Source organism: Dryas octopetala, chromosome 6 (assembly GCF_963921425.1).
Source record: "Dryas octopetala chromosome 6, drDryOcto1.1, whole genome shotgun sequence".
NCBI lineage: Eukaryota > Viridiplantae > Streptophyta > Magnoliopsida > Rosales > Rosaceae > Dryas > Dryas octopetala.
In genome coordinates, this window is record NC_141371.1 from 15,175,156 (window position 1) to 15,192,339 (window position 17,184).

The window sequence follows — 17,184 nt, forward strand, 5'->3', positions numbered from 1 at the left end:
GTAGAAGTTAGGTTTAGCATTTAGATGTATGAACGATCTTGATTCTTATATTAATAATCGAACGGGTAGATGAACTACGATTGAGCCGATTTTTTCCAGGGTTGATCTTTGAGTATGAACATATATGAAGAATGGCTCTGATTGTGATAATCACGTTGTGGTCTTCACAATTATTGAAGCTACAAGGTTTTAACGAAAGAGTTGATATAATTTTATTCTTCAAATGCAAAAACCACTGATTTATATGTAGAACCTTATATGTCGATTGTGTTTTTAACGATCTGAACCGTTCATTTATTAGTTTGTCACTCAAAGATCATTCCTCTAAAATATTAGGTCAATTGGAGATCTAGAAGTTTGGTATTGGAGCTCGAACGTATGAACGATCATGGTTCATAAAAAAATTCAACTTTGGGCGACGAAATGTAGCTTTAGGCGACGAACAGTGCGTCGCCCAAAGTCTGAAATTATGGCGGGATAAAGCGGTGCCCTAAAGTCAACAACTTTGGGCGACGAACATGAATTCGTCGCCCAAAGTGACTTTAGGCGACGAATTAACACGTTCGTCGCCCAAAGTCACTTTGGGCGACGAATTCATGTTCGTCGCTTTAATATACTTGGGGCGACGAATTCATGTTCGTCGCTTTAATATACTTGGGCGACGAACATGAATTCGTCGCCCAAAGTGACTTTAGGCGACGAATTAACACGTTCGTCGCCCAAAGTCATTTTGGGGGACGAATTCATGTTCGTCGCCCAAAGTCTTTAAGTTTATACCCATTTCTGGGTTCACTTCAGTCACTCTCGCTCACTCACTCCCTCACCCTCGCAGCGCCGCAGTCACTCTCGCCTCCTCCTTCAGTCAGTCACTCTCGCCTCCTCCTTCGCTCAGCTCTCACTCCCTCCTCCTCCCCATTGTACTTGAAACTGTTACTGCACTATAGTAGCCGAGCGCTTGATGAACAATGCCACTCGGCACTGTTTTGCCAAAATGCGGAAGCGGGTCCGTCACCTTATTTTGGTTCTTGTGAGTTAAAAAAAAAGAATGTTTACTTTTGAGTTTTCCTAATAGTTTTTAACAGTTTTTGAGTAGTGTAATATTGGTGAATAAAAAATAATAATGTTTAGTCCCAAAAAAATCTTGCATTCAATAACGTTCGGTCCTCGTCTTCTTCTCAGCCATTTGCAATCGTCGCAAGATTGTCCACTGAAGTGAAGAAGTTGCAGGAGGACCTACGAGCTGAGAGAACGGAGAAGGAGGCATTGTACGCTGCATTGACCAAGGCGATACCTGGGTTTGTCCCGCCACCGTCCTCTCATCATCCTCCGCCAAACATGAATGACAATGATGTTACTGGTTTAGAATAAATTGACCATTAAAGTATAAGCAAGATCTATCACATTTGAAGATTTGTCTAACCTTGAATTTTTCTGCACTGAAGCTTATTCTTTGAACTGGCCATCCTTGGAGTAAGTGAATGTTACTGGGTGTCCAAAATTAAAGACATTTGCTCGTGGGTTTGAACAGTCACAAGGGAAAAGGTATTTTCTACTTTCAACCAACTATTTCTCACTAATTAATGGAAGAGCTTAATTATTTTCAATTCCCTTGCTTTTGTTCCTCTTTACTTTATTTTATTATTATATCGGATTATTTGGAGCATAAAACCATAAATACACAATTGTAATATCTATTTCATAGATGTTATCATGTGACAAAAACAAAATATGTGCTTATCAAATTTATGGATTTCAAAAACAAAATAAAGAAAAACTCGTTATAAATGTCCACATATAAGAGGTGGTAATTCTTTCATGTACAAAAGGACATCAGAAAAGTAATTTAAATTTTTTTCCATTCGTGTATTTTTTGTGTTTGATTTCTTTATCTATTTGTTTTTCATTTTTTTTTTCCATTACAGAGTAAGAGCAATCCCTTTGGGTATTGATTTCTTCCTTGCTCGCTGTGCAACTTAGAAGCGGAAGTTAGGTAGATTGATTTGGGTTATTTTTGTATGTATGATTTGTTCTCTTTGTTAATTGGTTTGTTTGTCTAACAATTGAATTGTCATAAATTGTTTTATTTTTCTACCAAAAAAAAAAAAAAAACGGGATATTTATTACTCTTTGTATGTTGGTTTGTCAAAAATGGAACTAATAAGGGTATTGTTTGGGTCAGCTATGCAACTTAGGAATAAAGTCCATCATTGCCTTGATGTGAATATATTGTTTGTAGTTAGTTAAATCAATAGGCTTATTGTGATATAATTTCATGGGAAAATCTGTCAATTCTTTCTTCTAAAATGCTCATTCGATCACTTCAGAGCCTACACAGCGGCGGCTATAAAAAGGGCCTCCTAACAATATTTGAGCCCAATTATAAAAAGGCCCTTTTTATAATGTGGTTAAAAATTTAGTTGAATTGCCACATTGAAAAAAGAAAAATTGTTTAATTCTAGTACACAAGTTCCTCCACTCTAATGACCCAAAAATTGAAGAATAAATCAAATTACTTAGTTGCCCCCAAAATAACCAAGCTATCGGCAATGGACATGCATGTTGTGGTACTAGTAGTCTAAGAACTGATGTCGATCAGCCACCATGGGAGCGCAATTAGGAAGTCGTTTATCCTATTAATTAAGAAATCATGTAAAATCACCGGACTCCGGTGTTGCTTCCAACTTCGTGCCACCTCCAACTCAAATAGTCACTCCCAACTTCTTTCCATTAATATTTACTATTTAGATATTCATAACTTAAAAAATATGCTTAAGGAATTTTGTTAATATTTACTATTTAGATTTTTGCCTAATCTACTATTGAACCCACAGGCCACAGGGGACCCAAGTTATGACAACAAAAAAAGGACCCCAGTTCTGACAATAGGCCCCATATTTTAGGCTGACTCATTTATGAACCTCTCATGTCTCTTTCTCTTCTTATCAAGTTTCAGCAACCTTTTGGCTTCCCATAGGTAATTACCTCAACTCTCCTAGCCACCGACCCCCATTTTGTATCATTTTCCCCATTGCAATTGGTTTGGATCTCTTTCTTCTCGTATTTATTGGTAAGCAAGCTCTTTAATCCATCTTCTTTGTCTGATGTTCTAATTGCAGATGGGCTTCCTTTGGATTAGGATGTGGTTTTATTTTTGCTCTGTCTGCTATATATAGTCAGTAGTTTTAGTTTGTTCTCTGTTTTGCTATATGTCTTGTTTGGTCTTTCTTTTGGTTATCTGTTTTGTTTCTTTTCCTGGGTTGTTCTCTTTGTAAGGTTTCTGTCTTCTCTCTCATGGTTCCAGCAGAGACGGATCTGCTTGAGGCTCACTTTCAAACTTATTTTGTTTGAAAAAAATTACACTCAGTATTAAGATGTGAAATCTTCTCTCTCACATATTTACACTCTTACCATTTATTTTTTCATCCACATATATTTCATCCCTTTTCCTCCCCTATCTATATGGCATGTGTTGGGTACTTGGGTGATTTTCACAACATTTCTCTTTCAATTTTTCAACATTTAATTTCATCAAAGTTTCATCACGTTTCTTTCTTATCATGTTCCTACTTTTCCATTCTTTCTTTTTTATTTTTTATGTTTCGTTGGTTTTCACGTACGTGATCAATAAGGGCTGGTTTGTGCCGAATTACCGATTCGACCGACGCAGATCGGTTCGGTCGTGCTGTGTGCCGAGTTTAATTGATGTATTATTCTTCTTTAACTTCGAGGAGTAATATGGTAAGTAGTAACTCCTATAATTAAGCGAATCACACCTAATTAGCTTAATCATGTCAACACTCCCCTCTAAAATTGGTGCACTTTTAAGAGAATAATAAAAAGATGAAAAGCTAAGCGATGAGTGTCTAGCCACTGTATATGAGTTTGGTATTCTTTGTTTAAATTTTATTTGTATTTTACTTATTAAATATTAATAATATTTTGAGGGAGAAAAATAAGTTTTTACATGGTTCTCGAACAATTTCTTTCTCTCTGCACTAGACATTCTTTCTGTCTATTACTGCATGGTTCTGGAACAATTTCTTACCATTGATAGCTTATCCCATTTACATGACATTTCATCTTACTAAGCAAAATAAAACATAATTAGATTAAAATAATCAACTAAATTGCTCAAAATAAAGAGATAATGATTATAATATAAAATATGCTAATGAAGTAGAATCCGTTCCGGTACCTATAACAACGATCGACGTCATTTTTGTTATTAGATTTGGATTTGTTGTTTGGGTTTTTTTGTTTATTTACTTTTGACTTTTTGTCTTTAGATTGCGAAATGGAACCAATTTCAATTGCATCTAAAATTGGAGAGGACTCGCTGGCGCAGATTGGAGGACAATTCGGGCAATTTCATTGAGTGGTGTTAAAATTAATGATATTCCATATGGTTTGGAGTGGCCAAAACTTGAGCTTCTGCAACTACAACATTCCATTTTAATTCTTATTTAGTTACAATCACCCAATTATAAATTGCTAGTTTTGTCAATCTCTCTCTTCTCTCCCTCATTCTTTTAACTCTTTTTTGTTATGCTTACAATGCAGTATTAGTGTTCAATCCTACATCATAATATCCAGTCCAAAAAAAAAAAAAAAAGAAATCTTGCGTTTTTAATACTAGTGGCTAGTGCTTGTTGTCATAGAGGACCTAAAAGTCAAACATCAAGGATTAAAATTGTGTACCGTTTTTAATATAGCTTGATTTTTTCTTTTTCTTTTTTTGAAAAAAGAATCTTTGAACATTTTGAATATAAGATATGTTTAAGATAAATGTAATGAAACAAGTACATTTTTGGCCTTTTTTTAGGTTATGGCGACAAATATTGTGGATGCAAATATTAATGACAATCTAGAAAGTCTTCAAGTAGAAGAATGTAAGTCACTGGAAGTGATATTTCTGCTTCACAAAACCCATCCTGTTCAAGCATTTAATAAGCTGAGGAAATTGGTGTTGATACATTTACCAAAGTTACTGCACATTTGGGAAAAGGGTTTACAACATATCACAGGCTTTGGAAACTTAAGATTGCTGGAAGTATCCGACTGTGGAAATTTGAGATATTTGTTCTCACCAAACGTAGCTAAACTTCTTATGAGTCTGGAGGAAATAAAAGTTATCGATTGTATGGATATGGAAAAAATTGTTGGAGAAGCAGAAGGAGAAACTACTATTGAGGAATTGACATTTCCCCGAGTGAGATCCATCACATTTGCAAATTTGCCCAATCTTGAATGTTTCTGCACTCAAGCTTATACTTTGAAGTGGCCACCTTTGATGCAAGTGAATGTTACTGGCTGTCCAAAATTAAAGCCATCTGAACGTTTCCCTTTTTATAATAAAGGTATGTTCAGCTTTCAACCAACTATTCTCACTAATGAATGAAGAGCTAATTAATCTTTTTCAACTGCCTTGCTTTTGTTTTTCTTTCCCTTTTTATATTATCATTGTAGTCAATTAGTTGGAGTATAAAACCATAAATAAACAATTTTAATATAAGTCAGTGTGTGACAAAAGAAAATGTGCTTATCAAATTTATAGATTTGAAATGAATGAATTTGAAATCTAAATCCTTCCACCCATAGAAGTCTTTAGTAATGCGTGTCCAATTTCACGTCGATCAATTGATAATATTTTTAATCATTCTATCTTATATTATATTGAATATCTCAATCCTAGAAATTTAAACTATTAGGTGGAGAAGCTCATTCATTGTAGGATTAATGCTCAATAATCCTTTTTTTATCCATTTTTATAATAGGGTGTTTCTACTTGAACCCTCTTACTTGCTCATTATATACCACTTCATTTTTTGTCAGTTTTATAATTCCATTTTCCTTTTAAAAATGAAAAGAAACGAATAATATATGATATTAGTATACATGTTGGAGTGAATAGCATCTTTCTATAAAAAGAAATGTATATTATTTATTTATGCTAATTAATGAAACTAAAGGGTGCAATCTCTTGTTAGCAAAAGAGTTGATATTATTATGATTTGTGTAAGAGATATTTTAAAAAACGTTTATTTATAAAAATTTATTTACATCAGAATAATAATAATAAAGGACATCACAAGAGTAATTTATAATATTTTTCCGTTCTTGTATTTTTATATTTTTTTGGTATATATATATTTTTGTCTTCGTCCTTTTGGTGCTTGATTCTTTATTCTAATGTTTCTTGTTTGATTACGACAGAGTAAGAGCCCTCCTTTAGATATTGATTTCTTCCCTGCTCGCTGCCCTTAGAAAAAGAAGTCAGGTAGGTAAATTGATCGATTTGGGTTATTTTCTTTATGTTTGCTTTGTTTTCTCTGTTTATTGGTTTTTTTAGCAATTGAATCGTCAGAATTTGGGTTTTATATGTGTTTGGTATTTTCACTTCGCCTTTGGGTTTTTTTTTTTTTGAATTCTTTTTGTATATTGGTTTGTCGAAAGTTGAATCATTAGGTTCACTGTGATATAGTTTAAACTGATATGACATCGTGATATAGCTTCATTAAAAAAAATTAGGCTTTCAGCCACGCACTCACACTCATGCCAATAGTCTTTTTCTATTAAAAAAGAAATAAGAAATTTATGCCATTTAAAATCAAAATTTTGTTTATAGAAAAGAAGAAAAAAAGATGGAGATCGAGAGAGAGAGAAAAAAGAGAAAGGGAGAGAGAAGATTCTAATTAGTTAATGGCCAATAAGTACTGAGGTTTATAGATTTTTTTTAGATTTTAGTTTTATTTAAATGACTTTACCATTTTAACCTTTTTTAATAAACTTTTCCTCTTAATGGTATTATTTAGCAAAGGTCATTTCAGAAATTATAAAATTATGATTTTAAAGTTGACTCATGAAAAATTTCATTCACTTGATCATTTCACTAACTAAAGGCATTTTTTAGATTTTTGAAAATTTCACTTAAGAGATATGTTAGCTTTATATATATAGATTAAACAATTATTCTTTGCCTCATAAAACACTTATATGCTTCAGGGTATTATGATTGCATTTGTTTTTATTTTTATAATGAAAACAAATAGCAATGTCATTGTCCCTGAGCTTTGACTTCAATTGGCCCTAAGGTGGTGCCACCTCACCAGGCCCCCCAGTTTTATAGGGCTTGTATGTTAAGTTGCCATATAAAATATAAATAGTCCATTGTACATAAACTTGCATGTGTGTGGTGCAGTGGTGCTTGCACATTCTTGAAAATAGCGATCCTTGTTTGAGTATTCATTTTGCCATCAATTTTATTTGTTCTTTTGGTTTTTCGTTCACCTTGCTATTCATATATACCCTTAAAGGGTGGGTTTGGGTTTAATATTCAAAATAATTTTTCTGATTATAAGAGGCCTAAACTCACAATTTGGTTTTTGATAATTCTTAACAACAACATTTCATTGGTATTTTTTTTTTCTTTTTTCTATTTTACATTTTAGTTACCTAAAATTTCACTTTATTACCTAAATTAAAAATTGAGTCAACTTTTGCCACATTGATTTCAAATTTTTTGCATGTCAGACCTTGGGGATTTTTTGTCACACTATTCATTAAAATATGCATGTGACCCTTTTTTAAGGGGTTTTCTAGTCTTTAATTAAATACCAAATGGGATTATGGACCCAATCGATCTATGGCCTTTTTAAGTGGCCAAGAAACCTAAAAATAAGACCAAAAAGGCCATTTGGTATTTCGTTGAAGCCTAAAAAGACCACAAAAAATCCCCTTAAAAAGAGATCACGAGCAACACAGGTGCTTATTTTTAACATAAGGTGTGATGGAAATCACTGAGGTCTGATATTGCAAAAAAATTATAAATTAAGATGGCAAATAAGCTCAATTTATAATTTAGATGGTGAAGTGAAAAAAAAATAGTTATTGCGTAACCTAGTTAGAAGGGTCATAGAATTATCCACAATGCTGATCTCCCCGAATAAAAAAAATATGCAAAAAAAAAAAAACCTAAAGTCCAGGAGAGTAATGTGGAGAAATTTTTATGTAAGCCGGGTTGTTTGACCACATGTATGGTACGACCATCTTATGGTACGACCATCCTATGGTATGACGCCATGTATATTGTTTATTTTTAAAAAATGTAAACTTTACTTGAGATAATTAAGCATAAATGTGAGTATGTGATTGGAGGTCAGCTTATGACAATAGAAATATAAAAAGCTATAAAAGCACTTTTTTTTTTTGTGGACTTGTGATATTGACCTCCGCTCTTGTCTCTTAATTTCATTTTGTCCCAAATTGCTCCCTAAATTTTACTTTATTTTCGAAATTTCATGTTGTCAATTTTTTCATCTAAATTGATCATGCAATCATTTTTCTATGATATAATCGTCATGAATTGTATGCCCAAAATATTAATTTAGGAAAATCTTATTCTCTCATCCTTCTAAACGAAGAACCCAGTAGTCAATATGAGCTTCATATATATCTGAATCACCAATTTGGATACAGGAATTGCTACAAGCCTATACCCTTAGACTCATGACCATTTAATTTGTTGCTTTCAAAGTTTGAATTCAAGGGGTTTTTGAGACTTCGAAGTCTGGCTTAAAAAAACAAAAAAATCTGGCTATTTAGGTTTTTTTTTTTTTTTTTTCCAACTTATATGACATTTTTATATTGAGCTCTATAACAATATTGTTGTTTTTTTTTTTAAACAATGATTTAAAATGCATATCATACGACATAGGTCGAGAAATTTTTTTTGTACAAGTAACATTGTTCATAGAAATATTATGTTGTAACAGTTTTTTAAATGTTGCCATTAATTTCATATTTTAAAAAGTTTCATCAAAGCCCTAGCTTTATAAAATGGTAACATTATTATTTATAGCTTTTGTATTCGATTAATATGCTCACCTTAAATGTTTATTTGGATATATTGTTTTCAATCTCAATTTGCATTTGCTTTTATTGTTGTATATTTTATGCAGGAGAACATTGCAAGAGATTTAGATCTTCATTACCAACAAAAGAAAAAGGAGATTCAGTGATGATGAGTCGACATTAATTATCGTTTGTATCTTTCAACAATAGAAACATTGTTTTTTATATTTTATACTTTCTATTAGCATTTCCTTTATGTGTGTATTATGTGATTGTTTAAACTTTGATAGTAATACATATGAAACCATCTCAAACAAACTATTTAAATTGGTTATATTACTCTTAGTATGTGTATATGCAGTCATAATTATTAGTTTAAAAATGATGATTTAGAATTATAAAATTGTTAAATCGGTTCAAATATCTCCACCAATTGGTCCAATTCTATACTATTGCCTTAATTTAAAGAGAAAAGTTAGTCTCACAATTGTAATTATCCCAAATATATTCAAAAAAGAGTGTCATGATGAGTCAGTGAAGGACATGCATTAGTTTTTTTCAAGTTTCAAGGAAGCTAACGAATTGACTAAAGTTGTGACAAAATTGAATGGCCATTTCCAATAGTCTTTTTATCACATCATATTTCTTATGACTAAGTCATTTTTCTTCAAATTAGAAATTGTTGTAAAAATATGTAGAAATTAGGGTTTGTGGAAAAGAGGAGGCAGAGAGAATATGATCTGTCGTCATCTTATTCATCTTATAAATATCCTTATATAGAGGTAGGGTTTACTAGGTTTAGAATATTTACTAGTATGTCCCTACAACTAATTACAGGAATAGCCACATATAACAATATATTTACAACACTCTCCCTTGGATATTCCATGTCATTAGTGTTGTCTCTGCTATGCGCTCCTAAGTTGCCTCGTTAAAACCTTGCCAAGTAATAAAACCCCTGTGAGAACAAAAACAACCTTGGTCGAAGGAAAAAGAGTGCAACGCGCGTGAGTGTGGAGTAGTCGCATCAGAACCTCGAAAGTAGGTGAAGTCATATCTTCTAGATCATGAGCAGATAGTATGTCAACGGGAGCGGGGTGCATTAGAGTTGCTACACCAAAACCTTGCCCGGTAAACCCAATGGGAAAAACCCGTGGTCGAAGGGAAAAGATGAGCAAATGCATATATATCATATCAGCACATCTTCAGGATGTAGTATGAGTAGGGTGACCATGCCAATATGTGCCTCATTAAAACCTTGCCAGGTAACAAAACCTAGTGGGACAAAATAACCCTGGACGAAGGACAAAAGAGTACACGATGGTCAAGTGAGTATGCTTCGGGATACTCCTCCTGATGTCGACTCCCCCTGAAGACTACATACTAGGTAAATCAGCCAATCTACGCGAACCAATACCTCGAACATGCATCAAGAACGTGGACTTTGGCAGTGACTTGGTAAAGAGGTCTGCATGGTTGTCTTGAGATCGGATCTGCTTGACTTCAATCATCTGATGCTCTTGTTGCTGTTGATCGAAGAAGAACTTCGGTACAATATGCTTGGTGTTGTCTCCTTTGATGAAATCTGTCTTCATCTGCTAGATGCAAGCGGCATTATCCTCATAGATAATCGTTGGTTCATCAGTGGTGGAATTCAGCCCACACGTAGTTCGAACATGCTTGGAAACTGCTCTTAGCCATATACATTCACGAACTGCTTCGTGAAGGGCTAGAATCTCAGCATGATTCGAAGAGGTAGCAATAAGGGTCTGTTTCGTAGACCTCTAAGATATTGCTGTATTCCCAATGGTAAAGACATAACCATTTTGAGAACACGGCTTATGCGGGTCTGATAGATACCATGCGTCAGCATATCCAAAAGGCGGGCATCATTCCGAGGGTCGAGGGGGTTCGATCCATTCCTTGATGCGTAGCTAGGGATAGAATAAACCCATATCCGTCGTAGCTCTAAGGTAGCGAAAAATGTCTTTTATGCCATTCCAGTGGCGGCATGTTGGCGCAGAGCTACATCTAGCTAACAAGTTCACAGCGAATGAGATGTCCGGTCTAGTACATTGCATACTCAGTTTTTCGGAAACTACCAAACTGATAAGGTAGTGGAACGTTATGACGTCCATTACGGGGGAATACTCTTCCTCGTAATCAATCTCAGGGCGTTGAGAAAATCCTTGCGCCACTAGACGAGCCTTGTATCTCACAATCTCGTTTTTCTCATTACGCTTCCTTACAAATACCCATTTAAATTCTACAGGTTTAACATGGGGAAGGTGTAGGAACGACAGGCCCAAACACATTTCTCTTTGTCAAGGAATCTAATTCGACCTGGATTGCTTCTTTCCATTTTGGCCAGTCGTCTCGACGTTGACATTCATCAACGGAGTGAGGTTCGATGTCATCGCTAGTTATGATTTCGGTAGCTACCGCGAATACAAATATATCATTGATGATAATCTCGTTTCGATTCCATAGCTCACTTAAGCATGCATAATTTATAGAGATCTCTATGTTCTCGGGAGTGGGTTCGAACGTTGGAGCGTCCCCCAACGCCGTCTCTTCTGGGACGGACCCATAATCCGGAACTATTTCGTGAGATGGATCGATTGAGATTGCGATGTCAAGGGGACTCGTTTGTGCCAAATGTATCCTCTTCCAGGGATAAGAGTCCATCGAACCTAATGGTCAACCTCACTTCTGGGCAGGGACATATGACTGGTTAGCCACTATTGTTGTACCTCTTCCATCTAGGACGACACGTCCTCCTGGGACGACACGTCCTTCGGGGACAGATATCCTTGCAGGCACATTTGCAGCAGGTATATGTGATCTCGTCACTTTAGCTAGATCAGAGAATGCGTCTGGCATATTATAAGTTATACTCTGTAGATCTAGAATTCTTCGCACTTCACTATCACATTGTGCGGTTCGGGGATCGAGATGAGACATAGTAGGGACATTTCACGTCAATTCACGTCGTTCTTCAGGAACAGTGACGTTCTTATCTCCCCCTAACGGCGGGAAGACTGTCTCATCAAAGTGACAATCCGCAAATCTAGCGGTAAAGAGATCGCCTGTCAAGGGCTCTAAAAAGCGTATAATGGATGGGGATTCATATTCGACATATATGCTCATCCTCAACTACGTTGTAGCGGCACAACTGGCACGTAAACTGCATACCCAAATACGCGTAAGTACGAAACGTGAGGTTCGTACCCAGTCACCAGCTGTAACGCAGAGTAAGGTTGGGTAGCAGTGGGCCTCAACTGGACCAACATAGCTGCATGCAAGATTGCATAGCCCCACGCAGAAAATGGGAGCTTGGTGCGCATAACCAAGGTTCGTGCGATCATTTGTAATTTTTTAATGAACGCTTCTGCGAGACCATTCTGGGTGTGAACATGGGGAACTCGATGTTCAACATTAATTCCAAGGGACATACAATAATCATCGAAAGTTTTCAATGTAAATCTCCGGCATTATCAAATCTTCTGGACTTTATAGGATAATCCGTGTGGTGAGCCTTCTGGGCGAGAAGTTTAGCAAAAGCAGCGTTTCTTGTGGACAATAGTGTAACATGTGATCACTTTGTCGATGCATCAACCAAAACCATAAAATATTTAAATGGTTCGCATGGTGGTTGGATAGGTCCACAAATATTCTCTTGTATCCTTTGTAGAAAAAGGATGGAGTCTTTACTAGTCTTTGCATATGATGGTCTAGTATTCAACTTTCTGAGCGAGCAAGTTTGGCATAGTGTGTCACTAAACACAAGATCCTTATTAGTAAGGGGATGCCCGTGTGATGAATTGAGGATACGGCGCATCATACTTTGACCTGGGTATCCCAACCGGTCATGCCATAGAAAGAAACTGCTCAAATTGGTTAACTTCTGGTTAACTATGTGATTGGCCTCAATCGATCTAATGGTGGTCATGTAAGACCTCTCGAGAGACATTTCGATTTCTCCAATGTACGCTTCTGGCCATACAAATTGGAGGTTATGCAAAGATATTCCACTCCATTTTCCTCAGTGGTTTCAACGTGATAACCGTTGGCTCGAATATCTTTAAATCTCAACAACGTTCTTCTGGAACTTGGAGAATATAAGGCCTCATTAATGGTAATTCAGTACCATTGGACATGCAACATAAAATGGGCTTTGCCATGGCCTTCTATCAGTTGGATTGACCTGATATGGTTGTCACAGAAGTATGAGTAAGCAATAAGTTTGAAAAATACTTCCGATCTTAAAGTATGGTGTGCGTAGTAGCACTGTCTGCCAGACAACAAACTTCCCCACTAAACATGCTTATTCATAAATTTAATTCAATGGATCGCATGTATGAAAATAATTTGATTGAATTAAATAATATTCGAGCATAACCAAATTTCTAAAACAAATAATCCAAATCATAAATCACCAAAATAATCCAACTAAGAAAAACATTATTCAGAAAATAAATACAGCACAAGCGCCGATCATATCTATGTCATCGAGTTTCTAGTCCTCGAAGTGTCCAGTAGAAGTCTGGAAATCAGTGACCTCTAAGGTGGTATCCATAGGAAATGATCCCTCAACGAGATTGGTCTCTTGAGTTCCGCAACTGGCGTGATACTCATTTACAGCTTGCGCTGATGCACGGCAGGGCGAGACCAGTGATCAGTTCCTCCACATCGGTAACATATATCATTCTGATTCTGATTCTGGTGGCGACGGGCCGGACCAGTGTTCCTCTCATTTCGAGTTCTTGGGGTCGAGGGACCGTGGTTCCTACCACGTGGGCCATGGCCATGTTGGCCTCGGTCATATGGGCCATTCCTCTGAGAACCTTTCCTTCCATATCTCGGGCGGTCAGACTTTGTGCCCTTTCCATGACCTCGGTATCCTCTTTCGTGGTTTGAATCGCGATGAGCAACAGCGTTTGCTTCAGGCAATGGTGCTGCTTTAGTACCGACAGGTCGGGCTTGATCATTTCTCATTAATAAGTTGTTATTCTTTTCAGCGAGCAACAGAGTAGTGATCAATGCCGAGAACTTGGTAAAATTCATCTCCCTGTATTGTTGCTGCAAGACCAAACAGGAGGCAGGGAAGGTGGAGAAAGTCTTCTCTAATAGGTCAACTTCGGTGAGCTCCTCCCCACAAAATTTGAGGAGCGACCGGATCCGGCAGATCTCCGAATTATACTCATTCACGGATTTGAAATCCTGGAAACGAATGTTCTGCCAATCATGTCTTGCTTCAGGCAAGAAAATGGTCTTTTGATGGTCAAACCGCTCTTCCAGAGCAACCCAAAGAGCTCGTGGATCCTCTTCAGCGAGGTACTCAACTTGAAGTGCTTCCTCCATATGCTTCCTAATGAAGATCATGGCACTTGCCTTAAGAGACTCTGCGACAACATTGTCTGCATTGATTGTCGACCTCATCTTCTTGGCAGTCAAATGGAGCTTAACATCTTGAGTTCACTTTAGATAGTTTCTTCCAGAAACTTCCAAAGCGATAAAATCAAGCTTGTTGAGATTTGACATTCTTTGGTTGAAAGGAACAAATAATCATAATTAGTGCTTCGGGCAATAACATCCATAAGCAATAAATAAGAACTTCAAGTTCTATAACATGGTATAGACATGTAAAATCTACTGGTTTTATCATGTATGGTGAATTTATGAAGGAAACTTCAGGTCCCTTATATGGCATTATTAAAGCTACAGGTTCAATATTTATGTATGAACTACTGGTTCATTAATTACCTGCAATTTCTACACATATACTCTAGTGCAAAAATTTAAACAAGTAAAATATTCATATACTCAAGTAGAACAGAAAAATACCACAAAATTGTTTGAATAAAAGTTTCTGACATTTAGAGTATATATATTAAATGGTTTGTATACTAACAATAAACTATCAGCAGCACAGTGGTTAAGGTGCACTTGTGGTACCCAAGAGGTCCTGGGTTCAAACCCTAAGCATGACAAGAATTAACATCTCTTTTTTTCAAAGTTTCAGGAGGCTCGCCATGTGTCAGCGTGGGAGTGGCAACGACATGGCGCTGACGTGGCGCCTAAGTGGCGTCCGCATGGCTGCTGATGTGGCAGGCCTGGTGGTGCCTGCGTGGCGGGCCTGGGCTGCCTGCGTGGCGCCTGCATGTCGTCCATGTGGCAGCTCACGTGGTGCCTGCGTGGCGTCCATGTGGACGCTGCGAGGTGGGCCTGGCGCATTGGGCCTGGGCTGGCGCCTTGGGCTTGGGCTGCTGGCCTGGGCTGCATGGCTGCTGCGCTGGGCTACCTGGTGAGCTTGCATGGGCTGTTGGGTGTGCAGCCGAGCTGCTGCTGGCTGTTGCACTACTGCTGGCAGCATGGCAGCGAGGCGCTGCAACTGGCAGCGAGGAGGGCTGCTGCAGGCAGCGCGCGCGAGGGCTGGCGGCTGCTGGCCGCGCGGGATGGTTTCCGATCACCTCAATAAATTTCCTCTTTTTATTATTTAATCATTCAATTCGAGAGAGCATGTATAAAAATATATAAACCCAAATAAATCAATCTCATAAATTTAGGATTCATGCTTCATGGAGATTTTTCAATCAATCAAGGTTTTAAAACATGAACATAAAATTGTTTTATAAAACCTACTTGGTTGAAGAACAAATTGAAAGATGATCCTCTTTCGTTTAGCGATCCACAATCCAAAGAGCTTCTCGTGCTGATAACGTGTTGTAAAAGTATGTATAAATTAGGGTTTGTGAAAAAGAGGAGGCAGAGAGAATATGATCTGTCGTCATCTTATTCATCTTATAAATATCCTTATATAGAGATACGGTTTACTAGATTTAGAATATTTACAAGTATGCCCCTACAACTAATTACAGGAATAGCCACATATAACAATATATTTACAACAGAAACTTATTTTTTAAATACATATGAATTTAGTCATTTAATTAACTTATTCAATCAAATCCTATACATTAAAATAGGCATAAAATTGTGACAAAATTGAATTGCCTACACAACTATCTCACAACCAAGGAGTAAAATTTCATTTTTTAGGGATATGGAAATTTTAACACCATACCAAATTAATTTCGAAAAATTTCGAAAAATTTCGCTGAAATTTCGCCGAAATTTTCCGAAATCTTCGAAATTTCGGCGAAATTTTCGATGTAGAGACCGGAGAGAGAGAGGGGAGGCTGAGACCGGAGGGAAAGAGGCAGAGCCGCCGCCGTCACCATCGCCGGAGGGAGAGGCAGAGCCGCGCGCGCCATCGAAGGAGGGAGAGAAGAGATCCGGGGATGGAGAGAGGGAGATCGGGAAGGGAGAGGGAGATGGAGCAAAGAGAAGAGAACACGGAGGAGGAGGGAGTGAGGGACTAGGAGAGAGAAAGAGAAGATGAGAACTGAAGAACGAAAGAAAAAAAAAAGGAAGAGGTCTGGTTAGTCACGGGGGCAGGGGGAGGAAGAACTGAAGAAGGAAAGAAGAAGAAGAAAAAGAAGCAAAAGAAGAAAAAGAAAAAGAAAGAGAGAGGGAGGAGAGAGAAGAGAGAGAATGAGTGGGGTAGAGGGATAGGCGTGAATCACGGGGGAACTGGGAAGAAGAGGAAAAGGGAAAGAAAAAAAAAAAGAGAAAAAGAAAGGAAAAGGAAAAAAAAAAAAAAAAAGGAAAGAAAAAAAAAAGAAGAGAAAAGAAAAAAAAAAGAAAAAAAAGAAAAGAAGAGAAAAAAAAAAGGAAAGATTTTTTTTTTTTTTTTTTTAAGGTAGATTGAGATTTAGAGTCTTTAGCCAATTGGAAAGAAAAAAAAGGTTTAAAATTTTATTTGGGGTTTGATTTGGTCATTTTGATGTTTCGTTTAATTGTAAACATAAATTATAAAAAAGACATAATATGGTATATTAGTTAAAAAACGAAAAAAGACATAACACAAGCTACACAGCAAGTTAGTATTTGGATTTGAAGATTAAAAAAATAATAGAGTTTACAATGGGGTACATAGGTCAGATTGAGCAAATGTGAGGTGTTATTTATATAATTATTAATTAGTGACCCATTTTTTTAACAGTATTTACCACCAGCGCGTATTATATTCATCTTATATTACATAAAACCTACTATATAATTTAGTTTTTTTCAATGTTTTTTATCAATACAGTAGATAATATGTTAAATAAGCATATGGTCAAGTTTCATTCAAAATTTCTGTGTTTTGATAGCAATTTTCGTCGTTTTTATCTAATTTTGTCGAAATCGAAATTTTAATCGAAATTTCCGTCGAAATTTTCATCGAAAATTTCCTCAAAACCGAAATTTTACTCCTTGCTCACAACT

The 17,184-nt window shown here is 36.5% G+C and overlaps 1 long non-coding RNA gene across 1 annotated transcript; it reads left to right on the forward strand.

The window, feature by feature from the left end:
• Positions 1–2,952: 2,952 nt before the first annotated feature.
• LOC147282734 (uncharacterized) lies at positions 2,953–9,117 on the forward strand. Its single transcript, XR_015123145.1, has 4 exons — positions 2,953–3,067; positions 4,287–5,357; positions 6,214–6,277; positions 8,958–9,117. It is a non-coding gene; the product is annotated as an uncharacterized LOC147282734 (long non-coding RNA).
• The last annotated feature ends 8,067 nt before the right edge of the window (positions 9,118–17,184 follow it).